The 16,651-nt window shown below is 38.8% G+C and overlaps 1 long non-coding RNA gene across 2 annotated transcripts; it reads right to left on the bottom strand.

Annotated features, from left to right (window-relative positions):
• Nucleotides 1-4,925: 4,925 nt before the first annotated feature.
• On the bottom strand, nt 4,926-10,037 carry LOC112957155. 2 transcript variants are annotated; one of them, XR_003251162.1, is made up of 3 exons: nt 9,675-10,037; nt 9,202-9,311; nt 4,926-5,043 (listed from the first exon to the last, which is right to left on the bottom strand). It is a non-coding gene; the product is annotated as an uncharacterized LOC112957155 (long non-coding RNA). The 2 variants fall into 2 exon arrangements; XR_003251161.1 differs by lacking the exon at nt 4,926-5,043 and adding an exon at nt 5,265-5,580.
• Between the last annotated feature and the right edge of the window lie 6,614 nt (nt 10,038-16,651).

Genomic DNA, 16,651 nt, shown 5'->3' with positions numbered 1-16,651 from the left:
ATTATACTCAGAAGACAAACGATCGGTTGATTTGGYCTTTTTAAAATAAATACTAATTTAAGTCAAATAGGTCTGAAAATCACCACATGCGCAGCAGTAGTTGTATTGCTATCTTTAATGGCAAATTAGCAGCAGGCAATTCCTAAGAGATCTGTAAACTGAGGACATTCTCTGTTTCCATTATATTATGGCAATCATAATGGAAGCAGAACACTCATATGGAAGTAAGCGTATATATGGCAATGTAATTGCTTCAAGCATAATACAGGTATGCTGAAAACAACAAATGAAACCTGCAACAGGAGTTCAGAAGGTACGCTCTACTGAACTGCGACTGAGAACAGAGCTTTATTTAACATTTACATTCATTTGCTTCTGATCAGGGCAGTGCACTTTTCAAGATTCCCACCACTAAAAGTAAAGAGCATAACAATAAGATGATATTTCAATAAATTTGCATGTTATTAATATCCACCAAAAGACTTGTTTATACAGAGAGTAATTGTTGCCAGTTTAATTGTAGAGGTTTTTCATTGTGGATTCCTCATCATTATAGGTTTAATGCACAGTTCCTCTGGACTTAACCCTATGATTTAAAGAATGTAATTATGCAACATTCTCAATTATTAAAAAAACATGTAATTACTGTATATGCTGGAAAGGTGGATTAACAATGCATGTAAATGAAAGAGCCTTCACCACTCCTGGTGTTAACACTGAACAAACATTCAAACTGCTGACAAGGTTTTACTTGTTTCTTTGGTCAGCAGCTGAAAGCTTTGGGGACTTTGTCTTCAGTATGTCCTATCAGCTGTAAGCCGGACAGGCATTAACAGCAGACTCATCAAATAAATCCACAGCCTGTGAAAAATCCTAGACTTCATTTGATTTCGCATCTGCTTTCCACCTTGCAGATTATCGTTCATACTTTTTCCTTCATAAAATCTATGCTTCCTAGACAGCCTCCTCATCTCTTTAATGCTCCAAATGTGGTAAGCTGTGGTTGCCGCTGGCACCTAGTTGGACCAGAAACTGCTGTCAGTCTCAGTAAGCATCTTGACCGTGATCCTGTCCATTACTGCCTCCAAAGCTGTCACATTTTCCCTTAGCTGGTGGGTGCTGCAGTGTGTGCTCTGGGTGTGCTCTCCCCCCAGGGTGGCAGGAGAGGATGGGGGGGGAAGGAAGCAGGTAGTTTAGGTGAATACTATTGGGTTATAAATAGTTGTAGCTAAGATAAAACACATATTCACCTCTGCTCAGATAGGAATTAATTTGAAAAATTAGGTTAATATTTCCCATTTGATTCATGACTCCCCATTGACTCTGACAAAATAGAAATGGTTGTAGAGAGCTCCCATGTCACATAGTTTCGGTGCTTTGATTAGATTAGCTAGCTATCTCATTAACTTATCACGAAAATAAAGATGATATCCCTTGGATATAATATGGCTGAAATCAGTGGATTCAGAGAATTCACATTAACCATTCCCAGCCCACTGAAAACAAGAAGAAAAATCTAAAAAGCCCAAAGCAGAACCACAGCTTGTCACTTATTTTGTAATTAAATAGAACAGGTATAATAAATGTAAATTGTGAAAACAAAAAAGGATTAAGCTGTAACAAAATGCCATTAATTCTGAAAAAATGTTTTTCAATCCTCTTTTCTGTCTGGTTACTAGGCTCTGATTTATAATTGTTTGAATTTCAGCAACCATCCCCCTGGGCTTTATTGTCTCAATACCTCCGGACACTGAGACATATAGGACATATAGACAAAAACACACCTTGCATTGGTTAGGCTTGCTAGCGGGAGGGGAGGATTGATTTGTCATACCTGCAAATAAATAGCAGCAGTCAAAATTTCAAACCACTTTAACATATCTGTGGAAAACAATGGTTGCAAGAAATATTTGCAATTCAAATGTCAGCAATTTTCTTCTCTCCTTATGAAATGTCCTTCCAGTACTTTTCAAAGGATTAGTTATATATTAAAAGACAGACTTTCACTACTAGGGTACTGTCTTTGGAATATTTCTGACTCAAGCATAAATCCATTTACCTTTCAAAGATTGTTTTGTAATTCTTTTTGGGGATGCTCACTAATTACTGAACAAAGCCTGCTGCATTGAAGACGGGTTTATTTCTGCACAGAACTTTAGCTGCCGTGAGAATTCGCCAAAGCTAAGTCTATGCAAAACAGTATATAAAGTGTTCTGAAAAAAATAAGACTCAGAAATCAGGAAGCCAAGGTATTTGAGCATGGAGCATGAAAAGCTCCATGCAGCCCACACTATGACTGTTCAGAGACGTCAATTTTTCTCTTGCTCTCTTTCAAACTCTCTTTTGAATGTTTTCAAGAGAAAAAGGTATGTCAAGGTTTTCACACTGGAAACAARGAAACAGACGAGCAAGCAAACAAACAAGCAAAACATTTTGCGATTGGCAAAAATGGCATGTAGAAATGATGAACATGGTCTTGACCTCTCCAAACTCCTCATCAAAAATCTTTCTCAAAATCATGGACTTCCATCAAAGCTTTCCAGATTTGTCAGAAGCAGCACATTCCTGAAATTTTGTTTTTGGTAAAAAGTGATCCATTCATATCCATCTTCATATTTATCACTGTTGTTTTCAGTAACAACCTCTTAACAACTCAGAGATTTTAAAGCTGAAAAAAATCTGTAAGCTGCATTAGTCACACTACATACAGAGATTATTGCTGGTGTGTAAAAAGTAAAAGCAAATTGAAAAATCTAGAGCAAAAAAAAAGTTCAAAAAACCTTGATTTTTAATTCTCATTTCTTTTGAGTTGATTTTATGCAAAATAGGTGTAGAGGCRCATATATCTCTTTACAATAGTCAGGATATTTTAACTTTTGTAGCAGAGAACAGTTTTTTTGCTGTACAAAGCTGATAYGTGTAGAAGTTGGTACGTAAGACCCTGAACACTTGTCCTGCTACAAAAATGATGGTAGCCACTTCTGGGTGGATAACTTTACCTTTTCCTTTTCAAAAGAAAAGCTAAACAACAGGAGGCATATTTGTAACCTAAKCTGTCACAGAATACACATGTTTACACACCTACAAACAAAAACTTTACAGTTAAAACCCCCCAAATAAGCCAATAACCTGAAGGTACAGACAGGTAGGTTATCTGGGGCACACCAATGGGGCCTGCAATATGGTAGAGAGCAGTCTCTGCTGCACTTGCGTTCAATCAGCAGGAAAATGTTCTCTCTCTCTGCAGGCAAAAAGCTTTGAAAGTTAATGACTGAAATTGAATAGGAATGCAAAACTTAAGGGAGAGAAACAGTATTWATAAGAATGACTCTGGCTTATACAAGTGTATACAGCACACCTGCCACTGACAGCTCACAAATTTAYATTTATATTTTCAAGCCTTCAGTCTTTCTATTTTTCTCCCAGTGAGCTCACAAAGGAAGAACTCTGGAAAGAATACCTTTAGAAGATAAAAACTCTCTTTTTTTTTTTTGTAAGGGAAGCCATAACTGTCTTTCTAGATAGAGGGATTCATAACCAAAAGAGAGAAACAACAACAAAAGATGGTGATGCAATCCAGCAGCCTCCTCAGGAAAGAGTGTCTCACTTTGCATTTAAGCTTGCAATCACTTGCAAATTACCTTTGTGAAGGAGAAAGCTGCACACAAGAATATTTCAAAAGGATGGGAAGAGAGAGAAAAGGAATATTTATATACAAAAAGTATTGTTTGTGCTTTTGATAGATTTAGAACCAGGAGTTAACTTCTAATGTACTAACGTGGGACTCGTAATGCATTTACCTCTCCTTCTACCCCACATTTGCTGGGGACACAGAGGAGAAAGCAGGACAGCAAAGCACCGTGTCACTCAAACACAATGTCTGGCAGATGAACCTCTACGAGGCATGAATATTGCACTGGTAATAGATAATATGTTCTCCTAAAAATGCTGGAGTTATTTTGTATAAGAGCTGGTAATTAAGAGCTGAAGGATGTGCCTMAGTCCTACCAGTCAGAAACAAAGCCACAGTGAGGTTTTGGATTTACAGGAAATATCTTCAGCAGAGACAGGAGGGGAATATCTTAGGAAGCAGCATTCTGATACGATTGATTCCTTTTGTATTAATAGATAAAATGTTTTTAGCTTAGCTTTAAAAATAACCTCTTTGCTTCCTGCAAATTTACATACCAGATTAGACTATGGATAAAAAAAAATTACAAGATAGTTGAATGGAAACCAGGTGCTTCAAGTAAACAAGAAATCTTTGATGTAATGTTTGCAGAGCAGAGCCAGCCACAGGTGTTTGCAGGGGGAGGTAGGAAACATGAGGTGGTTTTGACCCTACTCTTCATCTTCTGACCACTTTTAAAAGACAAGAAGGCAACATCTGCTGCTGGGCAAACCAAGAGTTTAACAGGGATGCTGAGAACCTTGGTAGACTGCTTGCCTTGTTTGCACCAGGGCAAACAACAAATTTGTGGACAGGCAGTGCTAGAGTTTTTCTCATCCTTGTTGTTCTCTCTTTCCCTAACATAGAGGTAAYGGATGGCAGATTAGTGGATTTTCCCTGTGATTTGCTTCCCATATGAGTAATTCCAAGGGGTGACAGGGGAATTACCAATTCCCTGCACAAGAACTGTGCCAAGAACCTCGGCAGTCTCACAAACTTTCCTGGAACACCTTCTAATGCCATGTTTGTTGTACTTAAAAAAGGCTGAATACATGGGGAAAAAAAGAGCTGTGCTCTAAAGGACTGAAGCCCAAGCAGCATTCAGCCCAAGGCTCAACAAGATTTATAATACAGATTGTCTAATTTTATGATTTCTTCCTCCAAAATGTTTTGTAGAGAAAATACAAGTACTTATACAGAGTATCTTTGTTTCCTATGAATAATATTTCCCCAAAAAATGAGACAGCTTTCCAACTGAGTTATGCTAGGCAGTTGTATTTCAGACCTWAAGAGTCTTGCCAAATCCCATCTATTGATTTAAGGTAGGTTCACAGATRCCATATTAAGTTTTTCCTGGTATAAACAGCATGGATCTGAAAGAGAAACAGACAAAAGTTAATGCTGTTTCTCTCTGACTATCGACCTTAGATTTGCCTAGGTAGRTCAGAATTATTGTCTTCTCTACAATCAATACATTTGAATCTTCATTACTACRGAGTGGAAAATATTACTATTAATATAAAAATATCCTGTCAGAATGGACCAGTCAAACGACCAGAATTGCTCTTGTACCTTTTTTAGCAGCTTCTCTACATGCCATTTTTGCTGCAGACAAATAAGAGAGGTAAAAGCAGTAAGTGAGGGGGGCTTTGCATTTCAGTGCGCATATGGTACACAGTAGAAACAACAATTCCTCTTAATAGAACTTGTAGAAAAAGTTGCAGGTTTTGCAAGGGAAATAGTCTTTCACTATCCCCYTAATATCAAAGGCTTGTAGTTAACAGCTGCCCTTTTTCTTAGGAGGATTGTTGGCCTCTGAGCTGATAATTGCTTTGTTGTTCTCATAGTTTCTTGCTTCTCAGCCACGGGAGATTGAAAGTTCTATTTTCAGCGATTTCAGAAATAGTGATCTGTGAATACAGTGGTGAGGGATGACTCAATAACTCAGACTTGCTGGTGACACATGCAAGCAACTGCATCTATCTTACTGAAATCCCCTTAAAGTTCAGTGAAAAGCAAAGACATATTACTTTTCTTGGGAATCTCCTCTTTATTCAATACAAGTACCAAGTACCAATTAATGTTAATGGGAATTATGCTTACCCGAAGGGGAGAACAGGACAATAAATATTTTATCAATTCATTGTACTTATTCCAGAACAACTATTCTCTACATATTGTCATTAATTTTGTATGACAAGACAAACTACTTGTTCCCTTTCTTTTGACTAAACTTGAAGCCTTGAGTTTAAAAAAAAAAAAGTAATTGTGCTAACTAGCGCATTAGTAGGCTTCTTCTGTTTTGTTTTGATTTTCTAGGTAGCAYCTTTGTACTTTATTCAATTGCTAAAACAGAGCTCTGATCACTACAGTGTCTTTGGTAAGAATACACTGGCCTCTGTAGCCCAAACCCAGGAAAGGCCAGAAGAGACAAAAGAGAATCGTTCCGTTTGAGAATCAATGGTATCAAAGCACAAGAATTTCTGAAGTTTCTTAGTGTGMAATGACAGCATCAGTTCTGAGGAATGAAAAAAATCGTCCTTGGCACAACACAAGAGATTTTTAACAGCCACAACCTGATTCAGAATCATAAAGAAAGGTCTTTGGAGAATTGGCTGGAAGAACAAAGAGTATTTTGCAAAATTTTTCCAAAACATAGATTCACCTCCAAGTCTCTTTTTCATGAGGAGACATCATCTGGGTTTATTCTCAGAAAAGATACTTGGATTTTAGGGTTTTATAAATTGCTCCTTTTTGTTATTTGACTCCGTGATGCACAAACCACCCCGACTCAACCGCTGAAATTTGCTAGAACTAAGGGAAAYGCAACTTTCTGCCCAAGCCCAGGGAAAGAGCAAGCAACAAAYTAACAAAATGATTCCCTGAATGCACCCAGGCTTCTTCTACTGAAATTAACCTATAGAATATTACCTATACCATACTACCTACGTAGTACCTAAAGGTCCCAATAATAAGAATCTGAGAGCAGAGTCTACTAAAAACACATCAGAGTGCAACCACAGGCCAGAAATGTATCTGTGTAAGCCACCATATTCACAGTGGAAGATGAATCAACTGTGAATATTAATTGAGAAAAAGAAACACTTATTTCATACTTAAGTTTGATTCACTCGCTTCTGTTTCCTAGATAAACAGTTAAACCTCATGGGTTTATTTATTTATTTTTTTGCTTTGTTGTCTTCAGTGCCAAAGAACTACCCAGACTACAGAGAAGTCCCTGATGCTTCAGGGCAACAAACAGGCAAGTGCCTGGCTTGTTTCACTGTCACRGGGAATACAAACACAAGTGCTACCAGCCTCCTGATTAATCCGCATTAACTCAATGRCCAGCTTGAGAGGCACTGCTGTGTGGAGAGTAAGAAACTGTCACCAAAGCCTCAGAGAAGCCCCAAAAGCAAGTCTGAGAAAATGAGACACTTATTTACTGGGAAAAAAAAAAACAGTAGACCTTTGGTTTTAGTACAGCAGTATCTCCTCCTTTCTTAAAAATATGTAATTCTCAGCTTTCATAAAACAGATGCATTTTTGGAATAAAAAGGCAGTGTTCCCCCTGAAAATCTTGAAAATCTTCCATTTTCCCCCAATTTGCTTTTTTATTTTTTTTTWAATGGGAAGAAAGGGGAAATGATGGAAAAATATTATCCCCCTCCTCCCCGCTAAAAAAAATCCCTCTTCAGTCTACAAAGCATGTCAGAATATTGTAACAKGGGATGAAACCATTATTTTTCTTTAGTTAGAATTCTCCCACCGCTATATGCTGAAATGATATGCCCACCACGGCAGCTGAAGCTGATTTTGATCTGCACAGTGAGCTTCTGAGGTCAAAATTAAAATACGTTTTTGCAATGAAAGAGATAAAAAGTCCATTAAGAACTCAGTGGAAAAAACATCCAATTGATTTCAACAAGCGTATGAATGACCTTTGATAAAGGCTCCCAGAGGGGWACAAATCTGGGATTATTACCAAGAAAAGCAAGGGTAACAGCTGGAACTCAAACTGAGACAATGACCCAATAAAAAAGATTTTAAGCTCATTCTTTTTCTACTAAAATATTAAATATATCTGGAAATAATTACTACAGGAATATCCGAAATGTTTTGACAACTAGTTGCTATGAGGGAGAAAAAAAAAATGCAATGAATGCAATGCAAGGTTCCAGGTAGTTCAAGGGAATGTAGAAAACTTCAGTTTTCCACATTCCAATGTGTGAAAACCCTCAGTCTGTCTATAAAAGCTAACACAGCGCACATATATATGTATATATTTATATATATAAATTTGTAGGAAGAGGCCACTACAATGTTTTAATCTGTTGGCAATTGAATGAGAAAATCTTTTTTTAGACATATTGGCATATTTTTGTTTGAAGAACAGCAATGGAGTTTTTTTAAAAGAGTAATATTTGAATTTTTAAAAAGTGTAGATTTTCATCATCAAGGTAACCCTGACAAGATGAGAACATTTAGTTGTCACCCTCCGAAAAGCTGAAGACTTTTGTTCTCCTGTAATATTCAGTCTGAGGTGCCACAGGCCCATCTCTGTGATTGGCAAGTGTCCAGTGAAATCCTTGCTGAGGACTCCTGCACAAGCACAGGAATGCACCAGACCTCTAGAACATGTTTTTGCCTTAGCAAAATATGAATATATTTTTAAGTATTTACTTAAGTGTTGCAACTTGCTGCATACAGCAAATCCTCCTAGAGTTCTACAAGGTAGAAGAGTTGAGTCCTGACAAACTCCAGCCACCACAATCAGAGAGAGACCTTCATGCCCTGTGGGTCAGCCAAGGTGACCATGGAGAACAAATTTTTTCAACAATTTTTTCAAGTATTTATTTTCTTTCCCAGTCCTCCTCAATTAGCAAAATTCATGAAAGGTTCCCCTGGTGCTCAGTCACCTGATAGCCCCTGCAAGATGATAGGCAACCAACACAAGCTGAACTGAGAAAGATGTCAGCATAAATAAAAACATTGCTGCAAAATAAAGGACTCCCGCTGCTACTTGAATGCTGAAGCCTTTACTTTCAAAGCAAGAAGCATCAATCCCATGAAAGAGCTCTTGTTTCCAGAACTCTATTTTTTTTCATGTCTATAAAACAACACAGATTTTATTGTGAAACAAATTGCGTTACGCAGGCTTGCCTGTGCCAGAGCTGGCTTGTCTTTCAAATTTTAGGTCCATGCAATCTTACTGACTCTTTAAAAATTTCTTCATGGCTCAGATCTAAAATCTGTCACCTCTGCAGGGTGACCTAATCATCAGATCACCTTTCACACTAAGATAAAGCTTACATTAAAAATAAATAAATAAAAATAAATAAATAAAATTAAGAACTGTGCCATTCATTTTCATTCTATATCTAACCAGAGCATCGCAAAACCTTGCATTTTCCATGAAGTTCAACCAATGTTTTCTGTCCATTTCTAACCCAGCCCTCCTGCTATCACTTTCATCATAACATATGGACTTCTTYTCTAGAAAAGTATACAATCACAGGAGCAGAACTTACATTAGTAGAAGACATACTCTTCTGTGCTCAGCTAAAATACAGCACATTCTTCACTTCCAATAAATAGTCATGATCCATTTTTCTTCAATATTAAAGAAATGCTCTTTCCTCTGGAATAAAAGTTCTTATAATTGGTCTAGCGTATTTCCTTCAGGCATCTGTTAAGCTAATTATTGCTTAAGRTTACAGTCTTGTAATTATTCCCCTACATTATGAGGAATACTTGGAAAAAAATCCTAAATAGAACTTCTTGTTTGTTAATTTTAACCTAACAATGGTCACGACTAACTCTTTATTGTTTGATTACTTTCTGGTTGAATCATTCATGGATTTAGAATTGTTCAATTTTAATTTTACAACAGTTTATAGCTGAATAAAAATTTTAATTGGTTGCTTGGTGTTTTAAAGCAATAGATTAATCTTCGTGAATCATCCTAACCAGCAGCTTTTAGTTATCTGAGCAATTTACTTACATAATTTATTTCTTTGTATTTGAAGGAAGGATCCACATAAATGCTATTATGTAAATTTCCCATGTAGTACAATAATTGCAGGCAAACTTACGCCTTCAGATCTGATCTTCCAGGAGATTTGAGATATATCAGAATACTTTTCTTAAAAGTCTGTATTTTTCTTGTCTTCAATAAAGCATACTTTATCTTAAAGCAAAATTTTTAAAAACTTCTATGCTGCCTATTAAACACAGCAGGAAATTTAACTGAAGAAAGGACAATGCCAGAACTGAAGCAAGATTTTTGTCCAAATCCTATTTTTTGTCCAATCTGCTCTTTCAAATTCCCTTTTTACAAGACCTGGTGCAAGTACAGCCCTGAGTAATGCCACCACTGCTGTCACAGAATAGAGACTGCACCATGCAGACCCCTCAGGACACAAAGATCCTGGCTTAGTCTGGCTGAGAAACACAAGGCTTGCATCACCAAGCCTATAACATGGGCACTGGGAACATGCAATCAGCACAGCTTGTGATAATCATGAGTGGCAGCTGTGGGAATTGTGCTCTAATTCTGCATTTCTCACTCCCTCTCCCAATCCCAATGTGATGAAACTGGTGAATCCCAGTGCCAGGGGATGCTTAGCTGATTTTCCTGTTTGCAATATTGAGCCATTACCTCTTCCTCCCACCTTATGTCTTTGATGTGAATGAGCTTCCAGAGGGTTTTGATGAACCCCTGGAAAGAGAGGGGCCATGACGCATGTTTCTTCTCTGGGTTCCAGCACCCGAGAAGGGAAGTACATGTGACAATGTGGATTTAGCTAAGCATGAATGCTTTATTACATAAATCACGACTTCATGTTGTTTGTGCAGCCAGTGTAAGAATTCACTTGCAGAACTTATTTATTTAACTGCACATTTTATTCTGCTTGCTGAATAGCAATCTGCCTGACCTTACATGTACTCTGCAAATGCTAGCTAGAGAGTGGCCACATTAAGGGGAACAGCAATGTCCCCCTCCTCTTCTTGAAAATACATTCACCAGAGCATCTTCCCCGCTCTTGGATTTCATTAGCACTGGGAGGATGCATTAACAGCTCATCCCTGGAAGTTTTGTTTTCCAGCCTCTCTGAAACAGTGAATCAAGTGAGTTGTTGCTTCTCAACAACCTGTCTAAGGAACTAGTGCTCTTACATACTCCAGATAGCAAGCAGTGTAGAACGGTCTCAGTTCCTCATCCCACAATTACAAAAGCTTTAAAACTGACAGAACAAAATACTTGGAGGTAACAAACGCTGAAAGCTTGGAGCTTGCAGTTTCCATTAATTTAAATGGYCAATCTGTTCCAAACACTAAAATCTAAACTTTTTGATTACATCCCAGTTCTGGAGCTGAATTGTACAACTTATTTCAATTGTTTTGTTAGTAATGTTTAATCTTCCTTTTAAATGTATGCTTTAAAAAATGTTTTTTCACCTTTCAAAACAAAATGTTCAATATATTTGTTTTCTTTGCTACACTGAAAAGCAACATTTATGTGACAATTGCATTTCTGAGTTCCTTGCACAGCTTGAAATCTCAGCTATCATCTACGTAAGTGATAAACACAGCCCTGGAAAAAATATCAACTGTTGGCAGGTAAAAGTGAGTGAAGAAACAATTCTCAAATTATATGAGGCCACATTTTCAAAATGCCCAAWAGTCATCAGCTTCCACCAGTGTCAAATGCAACATTGAGCCACCCATTTCCAAGCCGAATTGGGAGTCAGTACTGAGCTTTGGATGCAAAGATCTTTTCAAAGTTTGGTCTTTATTTTTACTTAAATACAGCTATTTTTTGCTTACAAAGTCAGCATTTGCATTTTGTTGAGTGTGTGGAATGCCAGTCTCTTTCCAGTTCATCTTGCAGAGTCCCAGAGACAAATCCTACGTGAATTTTAAGACTGTTCTTTCTGCCACTGTTTACGAGGCAGGAGGCTGTCACTGCATTTTGCACCGCATCTAATCAATGCTCAGGGAAGAATTAAAGTTGTTATAGCTTGCTATTAAGAAGACATGTGCTGCTAGATAACTTTGATCTTAGAGACTGCTTAGGGAATGGCATTAAAAACATCCTGCCTTGGAATTTCAAACCATATTTTTATGAAAATGACGGAGATCTCTGTAGCCTCTTCCCCATCCCCTCAGAAAAGCAAGAACTTGTACTATCAAGTGCTGGAGATTAAAAGAAAAAAAAATGTTTTTGCAGAACAGCTCACAGCTATGGAAGTTCGTGGGACAGCTTCATTTAAACAAGTTTCAAACCACTTACGTAACGCAAGAGCACAGCACTGGGACAGGCAACACTAAATACAGATTAACCTTTCTGGCCTGAAAGTATCAAAACCACGAGCTGCTGCATCCATGCCTACAGGCATGAATGAGGGAAGCGCCTGAGTAAACACAGCCCATCACTACCTCATTGATTTTATTTGTGCTGACTTTTGGTTCAAGGCAGCGGAGTCTGGCCCTAAGACAGCATTCATCAGTCAGGTGGGGAATTAGGCCCGCCGCAAAGCCAAGGCGGGACACAGACAGACTGAAACAAGCCTTTTGTGTCTCACATGTTGTCAAGCCTATTCTGCCAGAAATCCTCTGATCTCCCTGTCCTCGAGCAAAACCTGCCTTTTGATCATATACAACTGACCCAGTTTTCCAGGTGGGCTAAATGAGGCATACAAGGTATAGGGGAGGCGGGCRGGAGGGAAGATTTCCATAGGATCACAGAGGAAACAAGTGGCTAAAGCCAGAATGTAATTMTTCTTGACAAGTCTTATATTTCACTCTTTATCTATATCTGGCTATTTTTGTGCTGCCTACCTTGAGCTTCCTCAATCAGAATTCAGTTAGGCTTTGGAGGGGAGGTTCATCTCATTATTATTATTAACTTCATAACTTAAGATTTTCAAATGCCAAGCACAGGATAGTAATTAATGATGTTTATACATGTACATATACTCAAAAACTTACAGTAGCGGCATAATCCAGCCTTTAAAGACATATCAGTTATTTCTGTGTATAGTAAGTTACATGGAATAGGTCCATCYGAAGATGAAACATTCTTTTTACTTCTTCACTGAACCTGAAATTTGCATATTCCTATTCTACATAGATTCAGAGCAGAGCCTTCTGTATATGTAATCTACACATGCTTGAGGTATGGCCACATTTTTTGGTTTGTTTGTTTGTTTTTTGTGCAGTGCAGTCAGCACAATGAAGTATGGGTTCAGAATTACAGCTCTTAAAGACCATGACAAGATGACAGTGTTGCATGTCTTGTTTCACAAGTGTGTTAACAGGTCCAGCCAGGAACCAGACCAAGCTGGGGATGAGGACGAGTTTGTCAGGGTGGTTAAGAGCGAGAATGGGTTCCAGCCAGCTGCTCTTAAATTGGACAACATGTGGACTCCCCTGCACGGCACCAACCATCTGGCCACCCGGAGCCTGGCCCGACCCTGTAGCAGCTATGACAGCACTGGCCAGGCAGCCCGACACTTAGTGCCGTGCAACTGTGTGCACAGCCCCTGTCAGCAAGACCCGAGCTGCTGGTAGCAAGTAACACATCCCCACAGAAACAGCAGCTTGAAGCCTACAGAGTAATAAGCAGTCATGAATATATTCTATGAATATTTTCTTTGAATAACCTTGTGATATGATAGTGGCACTTGCTGATTTGAATAAACCGTGGCAGAACAGATATGCACCCATAAGCAGAACAGGAGGCTGACACGTTAGAGTCACTCTGTGAGCATCTGAATAGTTAAAGAGACACATCATCACAACACAGATCATTGTTTGCAGAAAAAGAAGTCTTTTCTGATTACCTCATGTTATTTCTTAAGCTAAATGATGATGTCAAGTAAATTAAACATCAAAGCAGTGAAGTAGCCATTACTAATGCTAAATAAGATCCTAGTTTAGCAAGGGTACTATATCCAGATATGTCACGACTGGGTGCACAGTTTCTGAAAATAATATTAGCATTCTGAAAATAATATTAGATTTAGTGGGCTTTATCCAAAAAAGCTACAGTATGTGTATGAAATGCTTCCACAGCATTTTATCACCAAAGAGATTATTAGGACTTATCCTCATTCTGAACAAGGAATTTAACAGACAATTGCACCTTAGCCTCTGATGCAGGATTGCACCTGTAAGACAACTCAGACTGCTAAATTCTTCTGCCAAGAGCTGGATTTGTTTCRAGACCTGGCTAGGATCTTACTACCTATGGAAGTAAGTGACAYAGTCTCCAGGGAATGAGAGAGCTGGACTGGGTGAGTGGCAGAACCAGCAGCAACGTGACAGAAGATGACACAGTTCAACCGGTTGATGCAAAGCAGCAAGGTTACTGACTGCAGAAAGCTACATTTAAAAGGCTCATGAGGAAACAGCTGCAGTTTCAGTACCAGACCCACTGAATGCCTGACCCCCATCTCTACAGCACATGAAAAAAAAAATGCTTTTCTTGGAACATGACAGGGAAAGAACTGAAAGAGCCATCAGAAGAAGGGTGCATCTTCAGTGTGCAGCAACAGTGCTGTTGTGACACAAAACACCCTAGTGCCCACGCTTCATGTTCTTTAGACTGTGCCTTGGTGCTCCCCAGAGCACTGCAACTGGGGCCGACCTGGTGTCCCTACCTGTGGGGTATTTGGGACACACCGGTGCTTTCCTGTCACTGTGCTGCCAAAAATAGCAGCTCAGTCCCTCTCTCCCCTGACAGACACTGCAGTTCATTCACTCCTGCCCMTATCTGAAAGCTAATATTTATACATAATATTATTCCAAATTCTAACAACGTCATCAGGTACTCCTGGTGACTCTGAATTCAGTCACACATCCGAAAAGGAAACAGTCTAAGTTTATCTAATATTTAATATTTATATTTCTACAGGACCTGAGAATCCTAATTAAAAACTAGACTCCCCATGTACAGTAAAGAACAAAACCAGAGCAGGTTCTTGTCCCCAGGTGCTTGCAATCCAAATGCCAGGGAAGAGACACACGAGYATCCTAGAAAAGTCTTCTTCCTTGGGCCCTGGACGCCTGCCTGCATAAGCACCYGGTCAGCAGCCGGTAGTTTCTGGGAACAAGGTTAGAGTGCTGTAACCCTGGGAGGTTGCTCTGTCATGCAGGAGACTCATTGCTTACTCTTTCCAAGCGTAACCGTTAAGAATTGTGGTAACTGAAAGATTGCATATGTACAGGTAGCAATAAGCTACCCTGGAAATACGCTATTTTGGGGCTAGCAATGACCACCATCATTTAGAAATTGACAGGTTTCTGCCATCCTATGGTGCTTTCCTCCTTGTCTCCCTGCTCCCTCTCTGCCATGAGGTAGTGAGGGAGGTTTAGGTTCAGGACAGCTTGTTAAGTTGAGATGGAAATTACAGTAGCTTCAATGACAGTATAAAGACGTAAAAGGGGCATTTTGTGGCTTGCTGCTTCGTGCATTGTAAAAGGTATTGATCATGGGCTATAGAATAGGAAATCATGTCTCAAGAGCAATGGGTGTAATATCAAGTGCAGTTATACTGAAGAAAATACAGGGGATTATGTAACAAAGCTATTTTCTTGCAGCAGCCTGCCTTTTAACTTAAGCATCAATWGCTGTGCTAGGAATACAGTGAACATTGTTTTTCTGATCCCTCAATTGGAGAATTTGCCTTTTTCCTTTTAACTCTTCTTCCCTGTTCACTTACATACCTGTCAGTAAGAAAGGCTTTTAAAGGTGAATTTACATGGAGTCTGATCAAATCATCTATCCAAAGGATACATCTCACCTGGCAAATATTTTCTTATTACAATAGCACTAAATAAACATTTCCATACAAGAAAAAAAGGCTCCCATTTTAAGCTGAGCTGGGGCAAACATATCCACATCTTATGCACTGACCTGCATATACAATATCTGTGAGTGACTATTCTAAAGGAAGAAAGCAATTTCAGTCCTATCAACCTCCTGCTGTTTTGCAGCTTTCTTTTCTGCTTACAACACGGCACACCTGAAAATACATATTGGGTACAGCAAAGAACAATAAGTGATCAAAGAGAGCCCAGATGTTGCAGGCAAGCATGATAGTTCCCTTTCATGAACACTTCTTACCCATCAAATCCACTTGCTTACCTTCACCTGGCTCCTTTCCTTCAGAACCTTATTCCTCTCACAGGCATGCACCTCCCTTAGCCTACATCTATAGGCAGATATCTTAGCTATCATMCACCTTCCTCCTTTTCTTCCTCCAGCCAAAGCCTAACCCATCCCAAGAAAACAAACCTAGTAATACCTGAAATTTATAGCCTCCAGATTTCCATGATATAATGGAAACTAAGGACTTTGAATAAGCCCTCTTGTCTAAGAAAAATTTCCTCTCTCAAACATATTTTTATTCTGCTTTTAGGCAGAAAGAATAGTTTTTGGGAAGGGTATGCATTACTTAAGGGTTAGGTAGGCAGTATGCCTTGCAGAACCTTTATAAGGGACTCCATATAGAGCAAGGACTCCCTAAGACAGGTCTTACAGAAAATGATGAAGAATGTGAGCTGAGTGATTTCACAAGGGAAATAACAAGATGGTATTTAGTTCAGCTGTAAGGTATTAAGAAGTGAAAAGCTCAGAAAAAAAATCAGTCCAAAATTCTAGCCCTCAAGTTATCTTACAAACAGCTACAAGTTTATTCAGAATTTCTCAAGTTTTAGGCTAGAATCTACCTACATGCTGCTTAATGCTAGAAAGATATTTTACCCAGAAGCAAGCTAATCTCTAGTTTTATCCCTAGAGACTATTGATGGGCCTATTCTCCTACAGATACTTGCATATTAGTGCATCAGAAACTGCAATCTCCGCTTCCCACAGCTTCCTCCAAAGAGGATATTGGTGTTTATAGCGAAGTTGTATCTTTGTTGCTGCAGAACTGATGTTTTCTTATAGCTTGAAGAAAAAGTCTTTTTTTT

The sequence above is a fragment of the Nothoprocta perdicaria genome, unplaced genomic scaffold (assembly GCF_003342845.1).
Source record: "Nothoprocta perdicaria isolate Ctin4 unplaced genomic scaffold, notPer1 scaffold_7, whole genome shotgun sequence".
Lineage (NCBI taxonomy): Eukaryota > Metazoa > Chordata > Aves > Tinamiformes > Tinamidae > Nothoprocta > Nothoprocta perdicaria.
This window is presented reverse-complemented; position numbering and strand designations above follow the sequence as displayed.